Below are 14,209 nucleotides of genomic sequence, written 5' to 3' on the forward strand. Positions count from 1 at the left end.
TATAAGGGGCTTCCCACTTTGCTCGGCACTCATTGTCTTCCCTGCCACCCTGTGAAGAGGTGCCTTCTGCCATGATTGTAAGTTTCCTGAGGCCTTCCTAGCCATGAGGAACTGTGAGTCAATTAAACCTCTTTCCTTTATAAATTACCCAGTCTTGGATATTTCTTCATAGCAGCACGAGAACGGACTAATACAGAGGAAATATGGAATGCAGTGTTTCCCAAACTTCTGAGACCCAGACTGACGTGGCGCCCCTGCTTTCTCAGACTATTATGAATGGGCTGGGTTTCCGTGACAGTGGTGACACCTACTGCTTCCCCGTGATTGACACAGTGGCCCATCCTCAGAGAACAGGGCTCCCTAGGACTCTTTCCTCTCAAACAGCACCAACTACTCTCCAAGATGCTTTTCTGAGACTCAGTAGACACTTAAATATGGCTAAGGCTATCTGTTTTGAGATAATGAAAATAGCTGATGCTCCCTGAGCCATGTTCTGCCACATTTTACCATCTATGGCTGTGACTGACAACGTTGGCTGTATATTATGACAATCCACATTAGCTTTCTAGGGCTGCTGTCACAAAATACCATAAACTGGGTGGCTAAAAACAAGATAAATGTATTTTCTCACAGCTCTGGAGGCCCGAAGTCCAATATCAAGGTGTCCTTCTGAAAGACTCTACAGGAAAGTTCGTTCCCTGCCTCTCTCCTAGTTCCTGGGAGTTGTTGGTAATTTTGGGGATTCCTTGGCTTATAGACGCATCGCTCCAATCTCTGCCTCCTCTGCTTCACAGCCTTCTCCTTGTGTCTCTTTACATTGTTTTGTCTCTGTACCTGTCTATTTTGTGTCTCTTCTCCTCTCCTAACAGGGACACCAGTCCTATTGGATTAAGGGCCCACCCTATTCCAATATGACCTCATCTTAACTACTACACCCGTAATGAATCTATTTCCAAATAAAACCACATTCTGAATTTCCAGAAAGGACATGAACTTGGTGGGAGAGATCATAGTGGGGGAAAATTAAACATAGTACATCACTTAAGGAGTTTTTATTTATTTATTTGTTTGTTTAATTAATTTTTTTTTGACAGAGTTTTGCTCTTGTTGCCCAAGCTAAAGTGCAATGGCATGATCTTGGCTCACCACAACCTCCGCCTCCCAGGTTCAAGCAATTCTCCTGTCCCAGCCTCCTGTGTAGCTAGGATTGCAGGCATGTGCCACCACGCCCAGCTAATTTTTGTATTTTTAGTAGAGATGGGGTTTCTCCACGTTGGTCAGGCTGGTCTCAAACTCCCAACCTCAGGTGATCCACCCGCCTTGGCTTTCCAAAGTGCTGGCATTACAGGCATGAACCACCTGGCCCACTTAAGGAGTTTTTAGAACTCACACGCCAGGCCAATTGTAATGATCCCAGAATCTGGCAATGGGACCCAGTCATCGGTGTTCCTTAAAGATCTCTGGGTAATTCCAATATGCAGTCAACTTGAAATGATTGTCCTACGGACTTTATATAAATATTTTCCCATATAGTCCTCATAATAAACCCAAGAGGTGCTGTTCATATCCTTCTATTATGGATGAAAGAAACGTCTGAGACTTAAAGAGGTTAAAGTAACTTGATTGTGGCTACACAGGCAGTAAGTCATTGAGCTGGGATTTCTGGAGGCATTTAGCTCCAGAGCTGAATCATATAAGCCTTTCAGGCTCAGAGCTGAGCTTTTAGTAGCCTCTGAGCTCTGAGAGAGGGCACCACAGCCCCCTCTGTAACTAAGGAGTTAAACTGGCCTGCATGCGGCTTTCTTTAGGAAGCATCCCCCTTTCTGGCTTTGATCCTAGCCCCACTCTTCCCTCTTCAGTCCCAGCAAAACCCCTCCAGCTGGCACCACTCTGGGAAGTGGGAAGACAAAAGTTTCTCTGAATTGCCACTTCCAGCCTGCCATGCGACTGCAGCTTTTAATAGTAACTACTGTGCTCTGATGAAAAAGATTGTTGTTTCCATAATCAGAAAAGTAGCTCCAATCCAAGGACGCTGCCATAGCCCTGACCAATGAATGTGGAAGAGCCCTGGGAGGAACAGGGCTAACTAAAAGGACTCTCAGCAAGCTGTTGTCAAGCCTTAGGGCGCCTCTCTGGCCAGTTCCCGGTACTGCACCACTGCCCAGAGCCCAGGCCAGGCCTGCTCCCAGCTCTGCAGACCTGCCACTTTTGAATGGGTCAGGCAGATCAAACTTGCTATTTACAGAGGCCAGAGTGGTACCACCTAGGGGATGTCATCTGCAACTTTATTTTTATCTCCCACGATGCCTTTAAAATATCTTCATAGAGAAACTGGATCACTCGTATATTGTTGATGTAAGTGGAAGGAAAATGGTACAGCCACTCTGGGAAAAGCTTGGTGGCATCTTAAAAAAAATAAACTTACAACTATTATACCTCTTAACCATCATATGCCCCCGGGGCATTTATTCCCAGAGAAATGTAGATGAACTCACACAAAAACATGAGCACAAACATTCATAGCTGCTTTACTCATAATGGCAAAAAAAAAAAAACAAAAAACAAAACCTTGAAATAGCCCAGTCCTTAAATGGGTGAATGGTTAAACAAACTGGCATATCCATACCATGGAATACTTCTGAACAATAAAAAAAGAAAACAGACCAGCTACTGTGACTCAAGCCTGTAATCCCAGCACTTTGGCAAGCCAAGGCAGGAGGATTGCTTGAGCCCAGGAGTTCAAGATCAGCCTGGGCAACATAAGAAGCCCTGACTACTACAAAAAAACAAAATTTAGCAGGCATGGTGGTATGTGTCTGTAAGTCCAACTACCTGGAGGCTGAGGTTGGAGGATCGCTTGAGCCCAGAAGGTCAAGGCTGTAGTCAGCCATGATCATGCCACTGCACTCCCCTGGGTGACAAAAGGAGACCTTGTCTCAAACAAGCAAACAAAAAACTATTAATACACACAACAACTTGGATGAATCTCCAGAATTAGGCTGAGGAGAAAAAAAAAAGTTAATCCTACAAAATTATATACTATACATATACTTTCATTTATATAGAATTATTAAGAAGACAACATTATAGAAATGGAGAGCAGATTAATGGTTGCCAGTGGTTAAGGAGGGAGGTGGGGGGCTATGGTTAAAAAGGTCAGCAGGAGGGTCCCTTGTGTTAATGGAATGTTCTGCATCTTGACTATACTGATGTCGACATCCTGGTTGTGATATCATGCCATCATTTTGCAAGCTATTACTCTTGGGGAAACACACACAGGGTCTCCCTGTATGATTTCTTACAATTGCATGGGAATCTATGATTATCTTGAAATAAAAGTTTTGATTTTTTTTAAGTTTGAAAAATGTATTCAATGAGGAAATTTTCACCTTTTGTCTAGATTAAAACCCTGGTAGCTCCCAAGATTTTCCCGCGTTAGCCCTAGAGTCATTATGTCAGGAGACAGAGCCTCAATTTAAGCATTATAGTGCCCATTCCTATGTATTAATAACAATCAAGTCTCCAAAACTAATTTAGTGCTAAATATTCTCTTTCCTCAGGTAGGGCCAGTTGACGACAGCCACTTTACACTCAGGTGGGAGGTGTGTTCAGCCTCTCCTTTCGCTCACCTCCTCCTCTTTGCAAATGGGAGAAAGGACAGGGGAAGAAATTCTAGAAAGTTCACACTTGATGGAATGGTATTCTGAAGGTTCCTCTTCTTTCTCAATGGTGTTTTCATATGTTCTTCTGAGACCTCCCTACTGGGCCCTTCAGACAGCTGCTCCCATGACCGGCGAGATGCCCAGCGCCTGTCTTTGTTCCTGGCAGACTCCAAGTGTGCAGGCCCCTCCCAAACACAAGCAGGCCTCCTGGCTCTACCACCAAAGCAGTAAGCCCATTTCTCACCCTTCCAATATCCTGGGGAAGTCACAACAGGTCCGCATTGCAGAGGATGCCTTCCTTGTAATCCTGGCAGAAACCCTCACAGGCTTGAGGTGAGGGGTAGACAGCCCTGACAGGGACTCAGCACAGCTTTCCCTGAAGAAAATCCGCTCACAAGATGTTCTCTGTATTAGTCCATTCTCACACAGCTATAAAGAACTACCTGAGACTGGGTAATTTCTGAAGAAAAGAGGTTTAATCAGCTCACAGTTCTGCAGGCTGCCCAGAAGCATGGCTTGGAAGGCCTTAGGAAACTTACAGTTATGGCAGAAGGAGAAAGGGAAGCAGGCACATACTCATATGGTGACAGGAGAGAGTGAAGGAGGAAGTGCTACATACTTTAACCAACCAGATCTCATGAGAACTCACTATCATGAGAACAGCAAGGGGGAAATCCACCTCCATAATCAAATCACCTCTCACCAGGCCCTTCCTCCAACACTGAAGATCATAATTCAACATGAGATTTGGGTGGGGACACAGAGACAAACAATATCATCTTCACACTCTCAACTTTCTGTCCTTTTTATGGGCTTCAGAATCTACTATCCAGTGTTCAGTCACTTCCTTTGAGAGGCTACTACATCGTGGTGACTTGATCCAAGCATCCAAGGTAACATTCCATCACCTAAACTATACTGAAGGCTGGAGGGAGGGGAAGCCAACAGAGGAGAGGTCAGAAGAGAAGGAAATCCATAATGGTTAGAAGAGGAAATTAATAGACATGGTCTAAGATTGATAAATCAAGAAATCATCATAGATGAAGGTAAATGCCAAGAAAAACAAGCCTCAGAGAGGAAAGCAAGTGTTTCTGAAGTGAAACTGGAGGCTGGAAGGGGAGGGGAGGAAATTGAGGTTTTTTATCCTAAGCTTTTTAATTCTATGACTGTTTTCCTCCCTATTTGTGTGTGACTCTGAGATACATTATTTACTTTGAAAATTGGAGACAAAAACATGTGCCACATAGGTGATGAAAGGAGAATATGTCTACAAAGTAATCCCTGTAAAAAATGTGCATTCTTAGGAACACCACAGTCTCATGGTTCAGGTTAGAGTCATTTTTAATTGCTTTCCTTTTCTTCTACAGTCACTCCCTGAGAAGGTAACTGAGGAAAAGACCAGTATCTCATAAACCTTCACTTTCTTTCCCTGTTTCAGCTACAATTGTATTAATTTCTTACGACTGTTGTAACAAATTACCACAAACCCGGCACTTCAGATAACAGAAATTTATTTCCTCACAATTCTGGGAATGGACAGTTCAAAATCAAGGTATCAGCAGGGTCACACTCCCTTGGGAGGCACTAGTGGGGGATCCTTCCTTGCCACTTCCGGCTTCTGGGGCTCCAAGCATCCCTTAGCTTGTGGCCACCTCACTCCAATCTCTGTGGCCACACTGTCTCCCCTTTGTCTCTCTCAAAACTCCTTCTGTCTCTCTTTTAGAGGGATGCTTGTGATGGCATTTAGGGCCAACCCAGATAATCCAGGATAATCTCTTCATCTCAGAACCTTTAACTTAATCACCTCTGCAAAGTCCCTTTTTGCCATTTCAGGTACCATTCAAAGGCTCTGAGGATTAGTACTTATGCATATCATTTTGGGGCCACTATTCACCCCCAGGACATTATCCCTACATCCCTTCATGCCTGTGCCCCTGCTCTCCTGGGCTCCAATTTATACCATGACTGGAAGAATCCCATGTCCACGTCATTTTCACCACAACCCTCCACTCTCAAAACCTAGACCAGGATTCCTCTTGCCATTGAATCACAGCTGGCTGCAACTGGAAGGGGCCTGCGAGACTTCCTCATCCCTCTTCTAACCAAAGAGGAACCTGGGGCCCGAGAGGCCAGGGGGCTTACCAGGTCACATAGCTCACCGTTAACAGCTTAGAGCATCTCTTGATTTCTAAGCAAAAACTGTTCTCACAAAACCATGCCCATTACTCACAGTGGTCCCCTCCTATCTCGCCAACCCTATTTCCTTCACAGCCAGCCTCAGCTCCTGTCAGCTAATCCATCTGCTCCTGTTCCTTTTGATTTGTATAGGTATAAATAACCTTGCCTGCAAGTCTAATCCCAAAATCACCTCTTTTAGGAAGTCTTTTCTGGTTAAAAATGTCTAATTGGAATCACTTCTTTGTTCTGTGGTCCCTCAGAAATCCTGTAGTAAGTTGGGGCTATATTAGTTGCACTCACTTATCTGTGGCCTTTAAACATTTTAATTTTTGTATTCTATCTACAGGTTTAATCCCAAATTTTTCACACCTTTGATATCCTTCTCCACACTGCTCAGCCCATAATCTAACACACTCCATTCCCTCTCTCTTTCTCTCTCTCTCTCCCCCTCTCCCTCTCACACACACACACAAATGCATATGCACACGTGCAAGTTGCTTCTGTCACTTCTTAAAAGCTGTTGACTAGGCCAGGCCCAGTGGCTCGCACCTGTAATCACAGCACTTTGGGAGGCCAAAGTGGATGGGTCACCCGAGGTCAGGAGTTCAAGACCATCCAGCTTGGCCAACATGGTGAAACCCTGTCTCTACTAAACATACAAAAATTAGCTGGGCATGGTGGCGCATGCCTGCAATCCCAGCTACTTGGCGCATGCCTGTAATCCCAGCAGTTTGAGGCAGGAGAATCGCTTGAACCCAGGAGGTGGAGGTTGCAGTGGGCAGAGATTGCGCCATTGCACTCCAGCCTGGGCAACAACAGTGAAACTCCATCTTTAAAAAAAAAAAAACACAGCAAAAAAGTTGTTGATTAAGTGATCACATCCTATGAACTACTGTTAGGTGTGTCTGGACAGAGACCATGTGGCAAAGCCTCACATATGATTGATTTAATGAAAGTAAAATTGTAATGAAAATTGTTCATGTGTTTTTCTTCTGGATTTCTGAATATGTCCCCATCACCCCAGATTGCCAAAGGCATCCAGAAACTCCCGTCTGTTGGAAAAGGAGGATTTTTACTCAAAGAATGCAGAAAGAACAGCTAGAGTAGTTTTCTATTTACTGCATTCAGAAATTGGATTAAACAGCAAAGCATTCACCTTGAAGCCAGGGCATTGTCCTCAACACAGTTTTTCCCAATTCGACTTTCACTTCCTGAAGATACCCCCACCCTGCTTCAAATCACTAAGGACCAAGACTAGATTACACTAATGCATAAAAATACCACTGCCACTTAGAATATATGCACCCTCCACCAGGGCAGAAAGGCCGGAATGTTTGCCACTCCTGTAGAAGGAGGACACTATTACACAGGAGGGTAAAAGAAAGATCTGTCCTTTTCCAGTCTGAGGGATGGTGGAAGAGCCGAGGAGAGGAGAGCAAAGCTCTTTGAGGCATGTCCCCATGTCCCCTCTCTGTGTTTGGCATTGAATAAGTGAACCTAAGAGAGTAGAAGGTGGCACAGCCTCTGCTCCCGGCATGGACTTCTGAGAAAAGAACTCTCTCTGAATGCCTTACACCAGCCTAGAGCCAGGCCGCAGTGAGCTGGCAAGCCAGCAGGAGGGACAGAGGGAGGCTCTGAGGTTTCACTTTGCCAAGCCACCTTCTGACTGCTGGGCACTGATGGCGAGAGCCAGGGGCCTGCTGGGATGGGCAGTGGCCATAGGGTCTGGAGGTCAGCCAGAGGAGAAGCCCCTGACCAAGCCTAAGTGACACCAGCCATGGTCTTGAGGCAGGAACCAATATGAAGAGACATGGACCTAAAGCCACAGTCCTCATATGAGAGGACACTCCTCCCCTCCACCATGAAGTCCAGGAGCCACAGCCCTCACTCCCTTCCAAATCAGTTGTCTCCATACTCCACATGCCATTTTAGCAAAAGAAGCAGTCACAGGGTAGAGGTAATCTGAGACGAAAACCAATTTTTCCTAAAAAGACTGAGCATCCCCCAAAGGCCCTGTTTAAATGATCAGATCAGACATTCACTCAAGCCAAACTAGAAACTTAGCTTTTTCTTTTCACTGGTGGTAGGGGTGGGGGTGGGGGTGGAGATGGGGATGGGAAATCATAAATTAAACTAAAACAGCTATTTTAAAAAATATAGAAATGACATTTTCTCTCCGTGGCCAAGCTGCAGCAGAAGCTAAATTTTTCAAAGCTGTTACAACCAGCATGCCCTTCCTCGGAAGGCCAAAGCTCTGGATTAATGAAAGGATTTGTAAAATACCCAGATAGCAATGAGGACAGAAATCCTTCCCCTGAACTACAGAGAAGTGAGTTACCTAGCAATGTGTTACCGATTTATCATACCAGCTGTATGTAAATTAAATTTGAAAACTCAAATTGATTTCATTTCCAGTCACTAAATATCCAGGTGGCTTGCTGCATTAATTAGAATTGACATAGAGGTTAATAATTTTGTTCTCTGACTTCCACCTCTTTAAAACCCGATACCTTGATATTCCTGCCGATAAACGTGTGGGGTGAGGAGCGCAGGAGTGGATCAGCAAGCAGAGGTCCAGTGAATCATCTGAGAGATGAATTTTTCACAACACTGTCCCCTCGCACCTGAGCAGGGCACACTTTCACGTTGCAGCCGGTGGCAGGCACACTGGGGTGATGGATGAGGTGGAACTCAATAGTACTCCACTATAAACACAGGGGGCTTCTCTCTCCTCAGCACCCTGTGATCCCCCCCAGCACAAGTTTCACCCTGGGATAGAGCCACCAGCCATTCATCCCCTGGAAGACCAGACACAGCAAAGCTGCAGCCACAGCTCACAGCTATCCCAGGATGGGGTTAGTTGCTTTGCAATGGGACAGAGGGAAAAAAGAAGGCTTGGGCACTATCAGGGGTTCTACTGACTTCAGACACTTGATAGACAGATGGATCACCGACTTATTCAATTCCTAGGAAAATGGTCAGACCCCTCATCAGAGAGCTCCTGGCATACTAAGCTTTGGCTAGGAGTTGTTACCCAGGTGCTCTCCAAAGTTGAACATATGGGGTTAATTGCATGATTTTTTTTTTTTCAGGTCCTCTGAGAGCACCGGCAGAACTGTGTTTGTCAAGGAGTTTGAAGGTAAGGTTCCAGAAACCATTTGTGAAAATTAGGTGAGAAAACATCTCCTTCCTTCATCAGCTGCCTGGTGCTATAGAATCCATTTCCAAATATTGTTCTTTGGACGAGGTACCAAACATGTGACTGAAACTCCATTCTAAGACCATAAATATTTTGCAGATACCTACATGGGTCTGGATACAAATGCTACTGCTGGTGAGAACAGAGCTGTGGCATGCCTATTTCAGTCTCTGACTTAGCCCAAGTTCTAAGGGTTGACTCTAACAGTCTTGAAAACGACCTCAGGATACATTTTTTTCCCTTGAAACAATGCTGTAAACAGTGGCCAGAATCCCAAATACATAACCAATTGTCCATAGCATTGAGGAGGCATCATTGACAAGGTGAGAATTTCACTTGATTGTAAAAACATCTGTGTTGGACTCTCAACCAAGACTCTTTCTAACTACATTACCTTAGATAAGTCACTTCTCTGAGTCAGAATGAGAGTCATGTTAATACTCAACAGGTCTAGTTCAATTCAATGAACCGTATGTCAGGAATTACAGGAGGAGCTGCAGGTTCCAAGTTTGAAGAGTATCTTTCCCCAGGCCTGGGAATCCAGCAGCCCTGGCTGTCTGCTGCTGGGTACCCTCAAGCAAGTTTCTCCACCTTAAAATTCGGTAACAATGACAGGATCACCCAAGCAGGCTCCAGTGTCAGACAATTTTGGATAAATTCCAACTGCACCATTTACTAAGTATCAACTTTGAGTGCATTAAGTTCCTTCATTTTCTGTAAGGAAGGGTATATCATAATGGCAGTTTTATAAGATTGCTATGAATATTGAGAATATGCGAATATGCATGTAAATTTCTTGGCACACTACCTGGAATGAAGGACCCATTTCAGTTATTTTGTTGTCATTGTTGTTGTTGTTGTTGTTAATAAAAAAGAAGTTTATGATGAGGAGAATAGTTCATTGGCACCATAAACAATACTTAGTAGGTGCTAAATAATTGCTACTTTTCTTTCCCCAGCCCTGAATCTTCAAAGGGCAAGGAATACAGATCCTAAAAGAGAGAATTAAAATAAAATGTGGTGAGGACAAGCATTAGCCTTAAAAGTGCTATGAGACACAGGGAAGGAATGGTCTTACCCGAGAAAGATTGGGAGACTTCAGGAAGGAGGTGGCATTGAGTTGAGGAGAAGTCTGACCAGGATCAGAGAGAGTGGGGTCATTCAGACAAAAGAAGAGTTTGAGCAAAGGCTTGGAGCTTGAGTTGTGTGCAGTATGGTGAGAAGAATAATGAAAAATTTGGTACAATTAGAACACAAGGCAGGCACTGAGGTGAAAAATCTGAGGAGGAATTATTGCTAGAAGTTAAAAAGACAAAAACAGATTGGAATCAGATTGTAATGGACTTTGCATACCATGCTAAGAATTTGGGCTTCTCTTTGGGCCAGTATTTCCCAAAATGGAGCCCATGGATTATCTACATAGGGGATGAGGGAGAAAACTTTCTTTTTGCCCTCTGAAGATTCACTGAAAATCAAATGACAAAAGGCAGATTAATAGGAGAAAAAATAGAGAGTCATAGAAAATATGAACTCAGAGAGGGGCCAGATGGTTGACGCTTACAACTCTCTTCACAGGGGAGAGGTGCATAGATCCAAGAGGCAAGAGGCAGCCAGCAGAGGAAGGGCAGAGCTACACAGGAACAAAAGTTGTCTTATAATGCAAATAAAGTCCCCCAAACAGTCTCTTGGAGTCACCCTCAAAAGAATAGATAAAAAAAAATGTCTGTGGACAGGACAACTCACAGTCTCTTCTCTTTTTTGGTGGTTGATCTTTCCTGGTTATTTGATGAGATATCTAAGGAGGACATTTAAGACTATTGCACTTCTTTTGGAACGAAGTTGATATAGTTGGGATGTTTGTCCCCACCCAAATCTCATGTTGAATCGTCATCTTCTGTGTGGAAGATGCCTGCACAGGGGTAGGGCCTGGAGGCAGGAAGAGAAGCAGAGGGAAGCAAACCAGAACGGAACTGCAGCAGAGATTCTGAGCGGGGAGGCAGGCTAAAATGAAGGCATTCCAATCTAACAGTCGTCCTGGGCTAAGGTCACCTTAGTCGGGTCAACATGCCAGGGATACGTGGATGGAAGAAGAGTCCTGGATATTTTTCATTCTTTCTGGAGGAACTGAGAAAGCGAGTGAGTATGGTCAGACATTAAACAAGTGTTGTAGGACTTTTCCCTTAGTTCAGTTAAAGATGGGGTCCTTGTCACACGGCCATGAAATATTAGGCTCGCAGATACTTTGAAGGGTGATAAAAATGGTACTTGTTGGACAAAAAGGAGAAAAAACAAAAGGGAAAACAGGAACTCTCCACAAAGCCAAGTCCTGCTAGTGTGCTTCCCGCCTCACAGATTAAATTCCAGGTTCCACCCAGGAAGAGGACGGGCCAGGCTCCTCCCCACTGCAAATGGCGCAAACTTCTGTGACTCTACCGCAGTGTGCAGGCCGGCTGGAGTTTCCCTGGGGACCGCTTTCCACTTGGCTGTCTCACATGCATAAGTAATTGAGACAAAACCAGTACCCCCTCTTAGGGGTCTGCTGGGCCTCCAAGCATGAAAATAAAAGAAAATCTTGAGTTCCTTCAAGGGAAATTCCAGGCACCTAGCTGGCCTTGAGAAATAAATAAGCAACTTGATAAGCAAGAAGGTAATAGTAGCTTAAAACAATACCCGAGGAAGCTAGAATCATGGGAGGTTGATTCCCTATAGAAACTAAAGATAACCTCTTAATATATGTCCCTGAATTGTTTTTCAGAAACCCAGACCCCCACCAAAGAGATCTGCTGGCAAGTAGACCTCAGATAATGGGGGAAACTAAAAAGTAAACTTTGACTACAGTTCTTTGTTCGAAATTTCTTCCTGAGGGGCCTGGAGAAAGTCACACCAGGAGCCAGAGCTAACATTCTTTACTGCTGACCCCAAATTTTTAAACAAATCTTCTCTTCCTTAATCAAATCAGAATATTTGAAATCTACCTATAACCTATAAGCTCACCTGCTCAAGATATCCCAGCCTTTTAGGCCGAAACCAATATATAACCTCCATGTATTGATTTATGACTTTGCCTGTAACTTCTCCTTTCTGAAATTTAGCGCTGCCTTTAAAATCCCTTATCTGCAAGCCATCAGGGAAGTCATAGGCATTAACTGCCTGGTCTTCCTTGCTTGGCACCTGGCAACTAAATGCCTCACTTTTTCTTGCTGCAATCCTGATGTCAGGGTTTGGCCTTGCTGCACCCAGCGAGCCGACACCTGGTTCGGCTCTATAACACAATCCATGAACAGATTTGCAAGGGTAGTTCAGAATCTTATTAGAACGATTGCTTCCTGGGAAGTCACATGTGGACAGGTGACAGATATGATCTTCGTTTGAGAGGTGGAAGCTGCTAATGGTTGTAAACGACAAAGCTTTGGTTCCTTTACAGAGAATCCATTAGAAATCTCACCGGCAGGTCTGCCAGACTAAACAGCAGAGGAAAATCAATGTGCCCCTCACCTGATGAAGGAAGAAAAAAATGAGAGAAGAGCATGGTCCCAAGGCAGAAAAAGACTACTTTACTAAAAATAGGATGCACCCTGAGAACAGCCAGGCATTTCTATAAGAAAAACGATAAAGAAAAACAATCATCCTCTTCCTAAGATAAAGTAGGCTAAAGACAAAGCTAGATAGGGCAGGGCAAAAGAACAAAGCAACCCTCTTTTATTTCTTCCTCCATTCTTCTTGAATTCTCCTGACCACTTTTTCCAGCCACCCAGCCATGTGCATGTATTTGATTAGAATATGAATGAGAATCCCTTTGGGAGAATTGTATGCTGCCATGGCAACAGTCACCATGGCAACTGTTAATTAATTGGATGATGATGAAGTGGAGGAAGAAAAAAAGCCAACCAGAACGGATACAACTCTAGAGGAAGTCATGGTGTGTAGTAATTATATGAATTTCATTCAGCAAAGGCATGCAGCAGGTCAGAAATGCAAATATCTCCCCCGCAGCCACCGCCTACTCAGAGAGGCCTGCATTTGGATTAAACAAATGTGAATGAGTGGCTCAGGCCTCCTCAATTCAAAAACACACATATGGCTGCCCCAACATAGGCAGATTCTCCAGGGAGATAAAACCTCATTCTAATATGGGGAGTTGGCTGATTCTACTGAGAGTGGCCGAGATCCATTGTGTGCCTGCCCCCATTATGGCAAATGGTACCACCCAGGGAGGAAAATAATGTGAGATCCTAGAGAGTTGTTCAAATAGGAAGTGTCCTCTGATTGAAGGCAGGTAAGCTTGGTTTGCCACCACTGACTCAAGATGACACCGTAGCTCGTATACACACACATGGCTCAAAGTTCAAAAAGAACCTGGGGCAGGGAAGGGGAGATGGGATCCAAATCGGAGAGGACCCTAAAGAAGTCCTCACAGGTCAGCTTTCTGTTAAGCTAGACAGAGAAAAAACAATTGCAGAGGTATTTTTCTACAATATTGTCCTCCCCCAACTACCCTATCTCAATTCCCTCTCCCCTCTTATTCAAATTATATTCAGACCCCAGGGAAATGGGGGTTTGATTTCTTGAATGTTTCCTAGCAGAGAAAGTATTTAGGAAATGTTTAGATGGTGTTAAGCCATCCCAGCACACTCCTCCTTCCTGGCTCTGGCCAAAAAACCTTGGCAGGAAGTACCCCAAGGTAGTAGCTTTTGTACCTGCAGGCAAACTCAGGTCCCCAACTTTGCTGGCCTTGCTCTGACCCTCCCGTTATGACTATTGTAAATACAGATGTTGGAAGTGTGTGGAGATGGGATTCTGAGAGCAACTCCTAAAGTTACAAATTCAGCCACCATCTGGTGTAGGTGGACAATGGAATTCTGCCTCATGGAGCAACACCACTTTCTTGTCTTGACAATAATCTGAAAAATTCAAGCCCCTCTCACAATCATATTAGTGCTCAAAAGGTGATACAAATGATTGTTTTATCAATATCATTATTATTCAAAAGCACCTTATCACATAGAGGCACTGGATGAGTAAGGTACAAACATATAGCTTACTTTTGCTTTCCAAAATTTTACAAAATGACCTAATGAACACTTCCTATTCATAAAGAGGTTTCCCCCCAAAAAAGGGAAAAAGAAGACACCTAACCTCTTCAAGCTTCCCCCTTGGAGACACTTATGCA

The sequence above is a fragment of the Macaca mulatta genome, chromosome 8 (genome assembly GCF_049350105.2).
Source record: "Macaca mulatta isolate MMU2019108-1 chromosome 8, T2T-MMU8v2.0, whole genome shotgun sequence".
NCBI lineage: Eukaryota > Metazoa > Chordata > Mammalia > Primates > Cercopithecidae > Macaca > Macaca mulatta.